Here is a 13,039-nt window from a genome sequence, read left to right as displayed (position 1 = left end):
CATCAGCAGCCTTTATCCATTTACTTGCTTCTTGTTCTGAAAGTTGAGATATGTCTTCCCAGGTTGCAGCTTCGTTGATACTGGCAGTACTTGCTTTGTATGAGAGACGTACAGGTGGTTTACCTTTATTTTCTCTTGTTGAACGTCTCAGTTTTGTGTCTGAGCCTTCTTGTGTCTGCTCTTCAGTACTGGTAGAGTCTGCACTCACTTCAACTGTTTGTTCAGAAGTTACAGAGATAGGCTGGTCAATGTAAGTTTTCTCTTCTATTCTTGCTTCTACTGTTGTCATTACATTGTCTCTGAAATCTTCAACAAAAGTTATGCTGTTGCTAATGGTAACCTTGTCTGTTTTGGGATTTAGGATTCTGTAACCTTTGACATTGTCACTGTATCCAACAAAGATACCTTCAAATGCTCTGTTTTGGAGTTTGGTGCGTTTTTCTTCAGGTGTGTAGATGAATGCTTTGCATCCAAAAACTCTTAGGTGTTTTACATTTGGCTTCTCATTGTGCCAAAGTTCATATGGAGTTTTCTCTATTGTTCTGGAAAGAAGTCTGTTCTGCAAATATGTAGCTGTCATAGCTGCTTCACCCCCAGTATTTTTGTGGTAGTCCAGAGTCTGTCAGCATACATCTGTAACGCTCCTGCGTTTCTTATATGGTGTGGATTTTCAGCTGCAGAAATAGTTCCACGTCAGTTGTCATGTAAGAGATATGCTGAGATACCATTCCCAACCTCAATGACTCATCATGTGTGGAAGGTCTTATTTCAGCCAGTAAATACACACAATTAGCAAGCTGGTTCCTAGAGTGACTTTATATATGTGGTAACACAATGATGAAGGTTTGAGGGATAGGTTGAGTGGAGGTGGTAGGTGATAGACACTTGAAGGTGAGACAGTAGCAGATGGATGCAGGAAGGTTTAACAATGTTGTATGATAGCAGATGATAGAATAGCAGGTGGACATACAAAAGAGATCAACCCAGTGCAGAAAAGTAGCAGTAGTCTCAAGAGCTAGCAATCTAGTTATGCAGATGTGATAAACAGTCTTTACTATGCAGAGCTAGATAGTGTAAGCTTAGTATAAGTTTATAGAGAATTCCCCTGCGGGGTACTTAGCACTATTAGCGATACAGCCGAAGGGTGGTTCAGGAGAGGCGGATGATCCAGTAGCGGGATACAGGGATCAGCGCAGCGAGGTTCCGTCAGCGAAGTAAGCTTGCAAGCATGGAAGCTTCAAGCAAGGTTAGCATCCAGATAAGGGTGTTTGAACGAACACATGTGAGTGAGAGCCGACGCCTTAAATAGCCATCTAGTCCGGCGCTGAGTGATGACAGCTCCAGTCTTAAAGGTGTATGCGCACCTTTCCAAAAGTAAATGGTAGGGCGCATACACTTGTGGAAAGTGTAATTTAGGGTACCAAAGGTACCGGAACATTACAACATCTGATCATTTCAGTCAGAGTTCTGTTCTTTCTTTCAGCTACTCCATTTTGTTCTGGTGTATATGGGACTGTCTTTTGTTGTTCTATTCCATTCTGTTTTAAGTACTCTTGTATCTTATATCCTGTGAATTCACCTCCATTGTCACTCCGAAGTATGAGAGGCTTCCTCTGAAACTTGTTACTGGTCTTTATTATATAGTCTTGTAATTTGTCAAAAACTTCACTCTTGTGTTGTATTAGGTAGGTGACTGTGTATCTTGAATAGTCGTCTATGAAAGTCACTATGTACCTTTTGCCTCCAGGTGTAGGTGGGTTTAGGGGACCACACACGTCACTGTGAACTAAGTCAAGTGGTCTTGAAGCTCTCTTCTGACTGACTTTTGGAAGTGTTGCTCTCGTAGCTTTGGATTTAATGCAACATTCACATTTAACAGTAACTGAACAAGGGGATATTGTTAGATCCCTTGTCAGATTCCTCCTCTGTAGTTCCTGTATGCATTCTGGGTGTCTGTGACCTAGACGTCTGTGCCACATATGTATTCAGTCATTGTGCTTGTGTGTACATAGTCTCACCTTTTCCTTCACTGTGTCGAGGTGATATAGATGATCATCCAGCTTGGCACTTGCTACTGTCTGGTTGCCGTTTAGGATTGAACACTTGTCACCTTGGAATTTTACAGTGAGTCCTCTGGCTTTTAGACGCTTCACAGATAAGAGTCCTCCTTCTAGATTAGGAACATAAAGCACATCTTTCACTGGTATGGCTAGGTTGTGTCCTGCATCATCAGGGCATACAAGGGTTCCATGCCCATATCCTTCTGCATGTATTTTGCTTCCATCTGCAAGATAAATAGTTTCTTTGTTGTTCAGATCGAGTTCTGTGAAAAAAATTCTATCACTCGTCATGTGACTGGTTGCCCCCGAATCGATGCACCAGCCTTGACATTTATTGTTGCCTGTCACTTTAAAAGTGGCATTCCAGTTTCCTTCCCATGGATCATTGATTGTGGCTTTGACCTTTTGTTTAGCATAAGAGGGACGCTGTCTTCTTTGCTCTGCTTTCCATATTGTACAGTCTTTCTTTATGTGTCCCTGTTTGTGACATCTGAAACACACCCTGGTCTCTTTCCTGTGTAACCTTGCATCTGTAGCTTTAAGAGCGGTTCTGGTGTCGGTTTCTGTGGAGTCATGCACTAATTCCTTTCTTCTCTGATACTCATCTATGAGCCTGGTTTTTACAAATGTTAGCGTCAGATCTGTCTCAGGTTGTGTCTCCAGTGCATTGATCAGTGCAGTATATGTATCAGGCAAACTGCATAACAACATGGCTGCAGTGTGGCTGTGTGTTATATTCTCCCCGATAGATCTGAGTTGCGCAATCACTTCCAGCATTGCGTTTATATGCTCCTGCATGTCCTGTTCTTTGCTAAGTCTCATACTGTAAAGTTTCCGCAGTAGAAACAGCTTGCTGTTTAAACTGGATCTTTCATGCAGTCTATTTAGAATGTCCCACATGCCTTTCGCTGTGTCCTCCTGGCGTATATGTATGAGCTGATCATCCTCCACTAGTAAGCTTATGGTGGCCAGTGCCTGTCTGTTTTTCTTGTCCCAGTCCTGATTATTGTCCTGTGGCCTCTCTGTGGTGGTAACCTCCCACAAGTCGTCTCTAGATAATAGCATTTCCACTTTAAACTTCCATAGCTGATAATTGTCATTGTTCAGCTTGGCCACTGAGAGTTTAAGTTCTGAGTTTCCGGCCATTTTTCCCTCCTTTATATATAAACAGTCTTACATGTCTATAGGAGATGTCACTGCAAACCTTCCTTATGTCGATCTTTATCTGGATCCTGGGCCCATAACCTGTTGCAGAGTGCGATCACTGGGTGCAATGGAGTCCATTCAGATCAGACATTGTGGAGTAAACAGGAACTGGCTTCTTTATTGGAACATAACACAGAAAGCAAAGATGTCACCTCATTCTAATAACAAGAACAACAGACAGGAAGAGATAACCAACAAGTACAGTGCAGTGTACAGGAAATACACATCATAGAAAATGCATAGCATATCACTTAGCATTAGCGACATCTACTGTCCTATTTGTGAACTGCAGTTAATCTGTAATAGGCTAAGCTTTAAAATTGTTGTATCACCAACAGAAAGAACACACGTAAAGTAAACCAGCACATGACATCACTTCTGAAGTAGATTTTTGTTGCCGAGAAAATTTGTGTGCAGTCTAGGCACATTCCAACCAACAAAACACAACTCTGGACAAAAGACGGACGATCGGTCGGCCGATAATCGTTGCGTGTGTACGAGGTATTAGATGTCAGCTGCAAAAACCCAGAAGAGGTAGCTTGTTTCTGAGGGCTTAGGAGGACCAAAATGTCAGCTACGAAAACCTGGAAGAGGTAGCTGGCTTCCGATAAGTAAGAAGGACCAAGATAGTGACTGCAAGAACCCAGAAGCTGTAGTAAGATTCTGATGATTGAGAAGGATCAAGATGGCGGCATGAAACCTGAGCAGATCTCAGCAGGACAACGCTGGTTTTGCTGAGCAGGTGAGTATGTCAATTGAGGACAACACAGCATAACAGGCAAGAGGGTTTAAAAGAAGTGTGTGTGTGTGGAAAAATGAAGTTCTATTCTAGTGATAGGATTCGGATGGTATTTCAACATTCCACCATGAAGAAGTTATAGTATAGGAGCTGTGGGCAGAGACTATATGTACTGCACAGCACTTGTAAACTCTTAAAGCCTTAACATTTACAAACTGAGATACATTTTATGGGATTTTGTTTCCCACCCTTGTTCACCTCTGGCCACTTGTGAATTAATCTAGCAAAAGAACACTAGTGGGAAAGGGGTTCAAGGAAATTGAGACTAGTAAGAAGGCTTCATTAATCAATATACTTCCTTCACAAGGAAGAAGTGGTTCTACAGCGAGTGAAATAATTATTTTATCCCCTGCAGATTTTGAAAGTTTGCCCACTTACAAAGAATTGAAGGGTCTATCCTTTTTATCAAAGAGATAGGTCGTAGATGGGTCTTCCAGCATGACAATGACCCAAAACATACTGCCGAGGCAACAAAGGAGTGGCTCAAGAAGAAGCACATTAAGATCATGGAGTGGCCTAGCCAGTCCCCAGACCTTAATCCTATAGAAAATTTATGGAGGGAGCTGAAACTTCGAGTTACCAAGTGAGAGCCAAGAAACCTTTAATGATTTAGAGAAGATCGGTAAAGAAGATTGGACCAAAAATCCCTCCTGAGATGTGTGCAAACCTGGTAACCATCTACAAGAAACGTCTTACCTCTGTGCTTGCCAACAAGGGTTTCCCCACCAACTACTAAGTCATGTTTTGCTTGGGGATAAAATACTTCTTTTACTCACTGAACTGAAACTCAATTTATAACATTTCTATCATGTGTTTTTTCTGGATTTTTGGTTGACATTCTGTCTCTATCATTTAAAATACACCTATGATAAGAAATATAGACCCTTCATTTCTTTGTAAGTGGGCAAACTTACAAAATCTGCAGGGGATCAAATAATTATTTTCCCCCACTATATATAAAAATATATTCAAATGAAGGAGGGGAATTTGGAGGTGCAGACTGGATAAAACATATTTCACCATCCAACAAAAACAAATACCACATATCGGTGGCTACTTTCCAAAAATCCCTACACCAACATTCAAAAAGCAAGCCAGGTGGCTACAACCAGTCATACAGAGATTTTGCTTTCTATTGACTTTGACGCAGATGCTGGATATTTTTACATTTTGTTTTTCGGCATAAGTGCTCTACAAAGCCTCGGTGCAAGCTATTCAAGGATCTGCTCCTGTATAAGTCAGGCACTTAGAAGTCCATGAGAACATTTCCACGCCCGGCTAGATCAGTCTCAGTCTCAAAAGCAGCAGAATAGAGAAGCAGAAGGTAAAAGTTTTATTCTCTCTCATCGTAGTCAATAAACTTCTCCATTAAAAGAAAACTCTTGTTTCTCTCAAAGTCTCAATAACTGCTAGACAAACCATTCTATAAATGTGGGTTATTAATAGCCAACTGTCACAGATGGAAATAAAAACCACCTTCCTTTTTACCAGATAAGAGTGGTAGCATTATTGAGTGGATGAGTACTACAAAAATTTTATCTTCTGTCCTTTTTGCTGTTCTAAAAAAAGCCATTCTTCATAACCAGCCTTTTAACCCTAAAGGTTTTAACCCTAAAGATTTTTGGAAACCCTTCATTTCATTCTTAAAGAGAATCTTAAATCTTAAAAAAGAATTCCTGGCAAAATCGACCTACTCTTAAAAATGATCCCTCCCCCCACAACAATCACAAAAGATATTATATCCTGCCCTAAAGTCTTTTATTGGCTCACGCCACCAGGAGACCAACTTCAAGATTTTATCTAGGTGGTACAAAACTTCTACGATGCTTCATAAATTATTCTCAGACTGCACTGATATTTAACCTTGTCAGCCATGAAACTTCATTTTTTTTTTGGGGTGCTATATCCCCAAAGTAACTGTAATATGAAAACCTCAATAATTGGTGGGTTTCGCATCACAAAACATTATTTACAAGATAAAATATCAATTTTATTACACAGAAATTTAAAAATAACCAAAGGGTTCTTTTACAAAAGACGCAATACAAAACAGTGGTTTCCAGACTGACTCAGGGGCCTGATACGGCAAGCTTTTATCTGGCCCTTGGGGCACTATTTTTATCCACTGATACCAAAAATGGGACACAATTCCCTCAGTGACACCAATGAAGGGGAAGAATTCCTCTCAATGTTACTAACGATGGGGCACAATACCTCCCAATGACAACAAAGATGGGGCACAATTCTTCCCAATGACACCAAAATGGGGCACAATACCTCCCAACTACACAAGTGATGGGGCACAATACCTCCCAATGACAACAAAGTTTGTACGCAATTCCTCCCAATGACACAAACAATGGGGCCCATGACACCAATGTTGGGGCACAATTCCTCCCACTGACATCAAAAATGGGACACAATTCCCTCACTGATACCAATAAAAGGGCAGAATTCCTCCCAATGTCACCAACGATGGGGCACAATACATCCCAATGACACCAAAATGGGGCACAATTCTTACCAATGTCACCAATGATGGGACACAATACCTCTTAATGACAAAAAAGATTATACACCCCAATGACACCAACATTGGGATCCAATGGCACCAATTCCTCCCAATAACACCATTGATGGGGCACAATTCCTCCCACTGACACCAGAAATGAGGTGTTATTCCTCTCACTGACACCAAAGATGGGGCCTTGTTTATTCCTACTAATGTTGGGACCTTTTCCACTCCCATTGGCCACAGTCTGGCCCCCCTTAAGTCTGAAGGACCGTAAATTAAACCTTTGTTTAGAAAGTTTGGAGACCCCTGATATAAAATCAAATATCATATGATTCTCATATAAAGACCCGGCAATCCAACCAAGGAGACGTGCGGTAAATATAGCACCAACGCGTTTCAACTTCAATCCTCTTCTTTAAGGGGTTGATAAAATGGGTAATTTTCATGCAAAAAACAGCTGCAAAGCTTCCAGGTCACGGAGCAATAAAATTCTATATATAAATAAATAGGTTCTCCACCAAGGATCTATATGTAGAGATTGCTAACTATGATGGCTGCATCAAGGGGGTATCCCTGCAGTTATGGGCCCAGCAGAGTACACAGCTTGCCATCAACATGCCAGTACTTTTTTTTCCACAAATATTATCCATTTTATCAACCCCCTGAGGAAGACAATTGAAGTTGAAACACGTTGGGCCTATATTCACCTATTAGGGTCCCCTTGAGTGGATTGATGGGTCTTTATATGAGAATCATGTGATATTTGATTTTTTTTTATTATGTGCCTTTTATAATGGAACCCTTTGGTTTTCTTTTAATTTTTGTACAATAAAATTAATGTATTTTGTCTTGTCTAATTTTTTGCAGTGCCTTAAAAAATCCCCCCTATTATTGAGGTTTATCTTATACTGCTCTGAGATTTGTTGGAGATGCAAAAGCGATCAGGGTTTGCTCTTACAAAAATTTTTGGGTCATGCACACTGTTGAAGCCCTTCTGGAATAAGGCCAGGGAGAGCTCTCAAAAACGAGCAGACTAAAATTTACAAGAGATCCATACTGTGTCACCACCTGAATGCAGCTAAAGTTTGTATGCCCTTGAAATGGAAAGATCCGAACCCTCCTTCAATCTCCTTTTGGTTCCGTAAAATGGAGGACATCAACTAGGACATCAGCTGAAAACGGGTGAGCCATAGGAGCCTGTTGGTGACGTCACCACTCCCAGGCACTACCAATGGTTGTCTAGCACTCTCCCCTGCAATGGCTCAACAAAGGCTGGTAATGCCTGGAGTGGTGGTAACACCCATAGGGTCCTATGGCTCACCCGTTGTCATTATACTAAGGAGGGTAAGGGTTTGGGGTTGCTCCAATTTTTTTTCTCCATTCTTCACCCTCCACGCCCCCAAACATTTCTTATATAATTCTTCTTCCCCTGACTTCTTCAATAGGATTTGACTGGCTGACTGGTTCATTTTTAAATACGTTTCATCATCCCTGAGTCTCCCCTTTGTCACTTGGCTACCCCTTGCCCATCCTCTGTTGGGCTTTACAAAACTTCAAATTTCAAAACACAATAAAAGGTGCACAGATGATTTTGACTTGCTGCCATTGTGTAGTGGCACAGTGCTCCATAAATCAAAACTACTGAGTTATATTGCCTCCTCCAGGAGTAGGACTAGGCAGAACAAAACACCTGGCTACGCCCATGGGCCGTCCTCAGCTGGTATATAACCCCCCTCTCTGCTCTAGATAATTTGTTTAGTAGCAAGCAGTATTAGAAGTATCAGAATTCCATAGAGGTGGGTGCTGTGTCCATTGATCAACTCAGAGAAATGGATTTTACCGGAAGTACAAAAATTCTATTCCATTCGTTCACACAGCGCTCCATAAATCATAACTAGTGGGACGTCCAAAAGCAGTGCCAAAAGGAAAATGAGGAGTGGGGAGAATAACCCAAGGCTAAACATAAGAGCCCTTAATCAGGACACAGGAGCCTTAACCGGGTCACAGGAGCCCCATCTGAAAAATAAAGGTTTAAGGAAAAAAAACACCCCTCAAGAGGGAACAGCCCCTCTTATACAGCAGCCTGCAAAACTTTGTGGCCAAAATAATCATCCGCAGATGCAAAAGTATCTACCTTATATAGAATTTTTGTGAAGGTACGCACCGAATGACCAACCAGCTGCCTTGCAAACTTGCGATATTGATGCCTGATGATGGAAGGCCTAAGAAGTACTCAGCGCCCAAGAAGAATGCACTGTGACAGGGAAAGGTGGAATCTGACCTTTAATGGAACAGGCCTGAGTTACTGTCTGTCTGATCCATCTGGAGATGGTAGCCGAAGAAGCGGCCAGCCCTTGGTCCGTCCGTAACCACAAAAAGCCAGTCTGGTACACCCGAGTCTGCTCACTATGACCCTAAGAACACCAAAGCAACAAAGGAGTGGCTCAAGAAAAAGCACTTTAAGGTCATGGTGGTCTCCAGACCTTAATCCTATAGAAAATTTATGGAGGGAGCTGAAACTGAGTTGCCAAGCGACAGCCAAGAAACCTTAAGGGTTTAGAGAAGATCTGTAAAGAAGAGTGGACCAAAATCCCGCCTGAGATGTGTGCAAACCTGATAACCAACTACAAGAAACATATTACCTCTGTGCTTGCCAACAAGGGTTTCTCCACCAACTACTAAGTCATGTTACTTGGTACTTGGTGGAGAAATCCTTGTTGGTAAGCATCTGGAGTATTCTGTCCAGTTCTGGTCGCCAATCCTCAGGAGGGATGTGTTGGAACTGGAGAGAGTCCAGAGAAGGGCGACTAAACTAATTAGGGGATTGGAGGACCTTAATTATGAAGAGCGTCTGCAATCGCTTGATTTATTCTCCCTGGAGAAGAGACGCCTAGGAGGGGACATGATAGCAATTTACAAATACCTCAACGGTGATCTCAGCATAGAAAAAAAAAAATATTCAGTCACAAGGAAGATAAGAGGACATGTGGCCACACAATGCGATTAGAGGAGAAGCGATTTAACCTCAGGCTACGCAAGTGTTTTATTTAAAGTAAAGGCGGTAAGATTGTGGAATTCTCTACCACAATTGGTAGTAACTGTGGGGAGTATGGCTACTTTTAAAAGACTCTTGGACATACATCTCAAAGATCAAAACATTCAGGGTTATGGGAAATGAATACGTCCACACACACCTACACGGATTGAACTGGATGGACTATTGTCTTTATTCAACCTCAACTACTATGTAACTATGTTTTGCTTGGGGGCCAAATACTTATTTTGCTCAGTGAACTGCAACTCAATTTATAATATTTATATCACATGTTTTTTCTGGATTTTTGGTTGATAATTTGATACACCTATGATAAAAAAAAAAAATATTGACCCCTTAATTTCTTTGTAAGTGAGCAAGCTTACAAAATCTGCAGGGGATCAAATAATTATTTTCCTCATTGTATATATACGTGATCCTGTGCACAGCTGCTGCCCTGTAGCAGTAAAGCTGCTGTACGGCGGTCGGCAAGAGGTTAAAGTGTCACTAAACCCACTTCAAAAAAAAAAAAAAAAATCAATAAATGCTGTTCATACTCACTTTGAGATTTGTTTTCTGTATTCTGCAAAAAACCTGGTTGATCCTGCTGCTCTCTATCTCCCCCTTCTGACCATGTCCCCAATTCAGCTAGGGATTTTGCAGCTGTGGTGGCTGTTAGGATTCTGCTTTAATTAAATGTTATATAGTCACGCTTAATTGAATGTTGGGAGTTTTACTTTAACTCTTAAATTTTCTAAAAATCTCTCCCTTTGCAACAATTTTGCTGTTGAGGATGTAAATTTCCTCCCACTGTTATCGGAGTTGTGAGAATATTTTTGTTTGCAGGATATTTTACTGTTCTGAAAAGTTGTTTCTTGAGTTTGCTTTCCTGTTGTATATACATCGGTTTCCTTTACGTAAAGGCATATTTTAAAGGGTCTCTTGCTGACGATTACGGTAAAGGACTTTTTCCTGTTATGCATGATTCTTATTTTATTATATGTAGAATATGACTTGTATAGACTGGAAATATATCCTGTTTTGTATACTGTATATAAAAGAGAAATAAAAATGAGTAACCCATACACTATGCTCTTGGGTGTGAGTGAGTGACTTCCAGGGCCCTGAAGTCTGGACGTGTGCAATGGAAATATATGCCGGTGAAGGTTAGTAGAGACTACATAAACAAATAATATAGAAAGGGATAAATCCCTTAGGTAGATAGATATAGTTGCAGTTCTGAGATATCCTTTTAGTTGTAATATATAAGGGAATATGGATATGTACCATTAACTTGTTATACATCAGGTATAGTATTCTGCCAACTCTGCACATGCTCAGTTTTCAGTGAGTTTCTATGCTGAGCATTTCCTCTTTATCGCATTTGAGCAGCCCATGTGATTATAAAGTCACACATGTGGGCGTATACACAGTGGTAAATGACAGCTCACTCCTTCCCTCCTCCTTCATGCCCACTAACCAGCTAAACACAATAGGGGGTGGGATATTACATGTAGATTAATGGAGGCTTCACCTCCCAATTATTCTAAGACATAGGCTGGAGGAGTGTGATAGGATCTAGTCACAGGATCTGGCCTGTGATAGGATCTAGTCAGTGGAGATCTGATTCAGCTCCCCTTGATGCAGCTGGGCAACAACAGATAACTTCTAATACTGATTCACTGCTGGCTGCCATCAGCCAGCAATAGATACGGATAGTCACATAGTTAGTCTGGTTAAAAAACAAGACACAAATCCATCTAGTTCAACCAATAAAGGGAAAAAAACTAAAAATAAATATTCCTAAAAATGGAAAACGATAGATTAGTGGAGTTCCGGCCTCAAAATCAATAAAATCGATTTTGGGCCATCCGATTGCTAAGGGGAACCTGAAAAAGAAATGGATACTGGCAATTTTATTTTGGTCACTTACCTTATTATAGAAGAAAATATACTCACCTTCCTTCCACTTCCTCCTTCTGCGGCCGCGGCCCGCGCCGTCTCTTCCGGTTTGAGATGACTCCTGGGAGCTGAACGTCATCGCTCTCAGGAATCAATGCGCCTTCACCGACCCCGCTCATCACTTCCGGTGCAGGCGCAGCATTCACTGCTAAACAGCTTCTGGGCATGGCCAGAAGCTGTGGAGGGATGACGCACCCGCACTGGAAGTGACGAGCGGGGCCGGTGCAGTGCATTGTGGGACTCCGACATCACGAAGAGGACATGAAGAGGGACGCTGCGGCTTCAGCTGCCCACACCTGAGATGGCAGCGCTGGAGAAGAAATTTTCAAGGTAAGTATTTCTTCTTACAGGTAAGTGCGACCCGGGACAGCTCAGAGGCTATCCATTATGGAATGTACTAGCTCTGACTGTCCCGGGGGTATTTTTAGCTCAAATTGACCCCCGAGACTGGAACTCCGCTTTAAGAAGGGAATAAAAGGGTGATGGTTTCCAGGAAACCGATTGTTTCCAACTGGAAAGATGTGGCCGCTAACTCCAAGTGCGCGATGACGTCACACGTCTAACCTCCTCCCTACGAATTTCGTCAAGGATGACGTCAGGGATAGATAAATTATATATCTATATATATATTAAAAAAATAAAATATTCTAAAAAATATATATATAACAAAATATATAATACACATATACTATATACACAATCCAATACCCACGATTGATCCAGAGGAAGGAAACCCTGGATCAACCTTACCTATAGCAGATCACTAAAGTAAGTGATCCGTTGCTGCAGAGTGACGCTGAACGCAGCTGCAACAGCCTCCATACTACAGGAAATTTTTCTGACATTGCATCATTTCCAAAGCAGAATCTACATCTGCTACAAGTGCTCTTATGTCACTGACAGCCAGCACTTACAGCCCACGTCGTCCGGGAACGTGGGAGTCAATGAGACTGTGTGCCCCAGATTAGCAGCAAGAGTACCTTCAAAAAAAAAAACTTTCTTTCCGCCATCCCGTCACCAGCAGATTGTTCATCTATGCTAAACTGAAGGAGAAAGTAAAAAAAATGAAGGAAAGAAAATTGCACAGCGTCCGTCTATTTTCTCTCATTTGTACAATGCTGCGTAGGAGTACGCACAGCCGTGTGTCTTCTTAATGGTATCTATAGACATAAATGCGGCCCTGTCAATGGCAAGATAGTTCCTGTGAGAATTTGCGATCCTTGTACATCACCAATATTCCCCGAAAAAAAAAAAAGCATTAAAAGAAAAAAAAAAGAAAAGATTACCTTTCCTTTCCAACTGCAGCCAGCTATCATTTTCAATAAAGGCTATAAAAAAAAAATACATTTCTTGGTGTTTATTTGATGGGTATTATGCTGTGAAAAATATGTTTAATTTAAATCTTGGCCCTCTAGCAGACTACGGCTTTCATGTTTGATTCATTAATGCTTTTTCTTTACATA

Source organism: Pelophylax lessonae, assembly GCF_965119305.1.
Source record: "Pelophylax lessonae genome assembly, chromosome: 11".
Taxonomy (NCBI): Eukaryota; Metazoa; Chordata; class Amphibia; order Anura; family Ranidae; genus Pelophylax; species Pelophylax lessonae.
Note: the sequence above shows the minus strand (reverse complement) of the source record.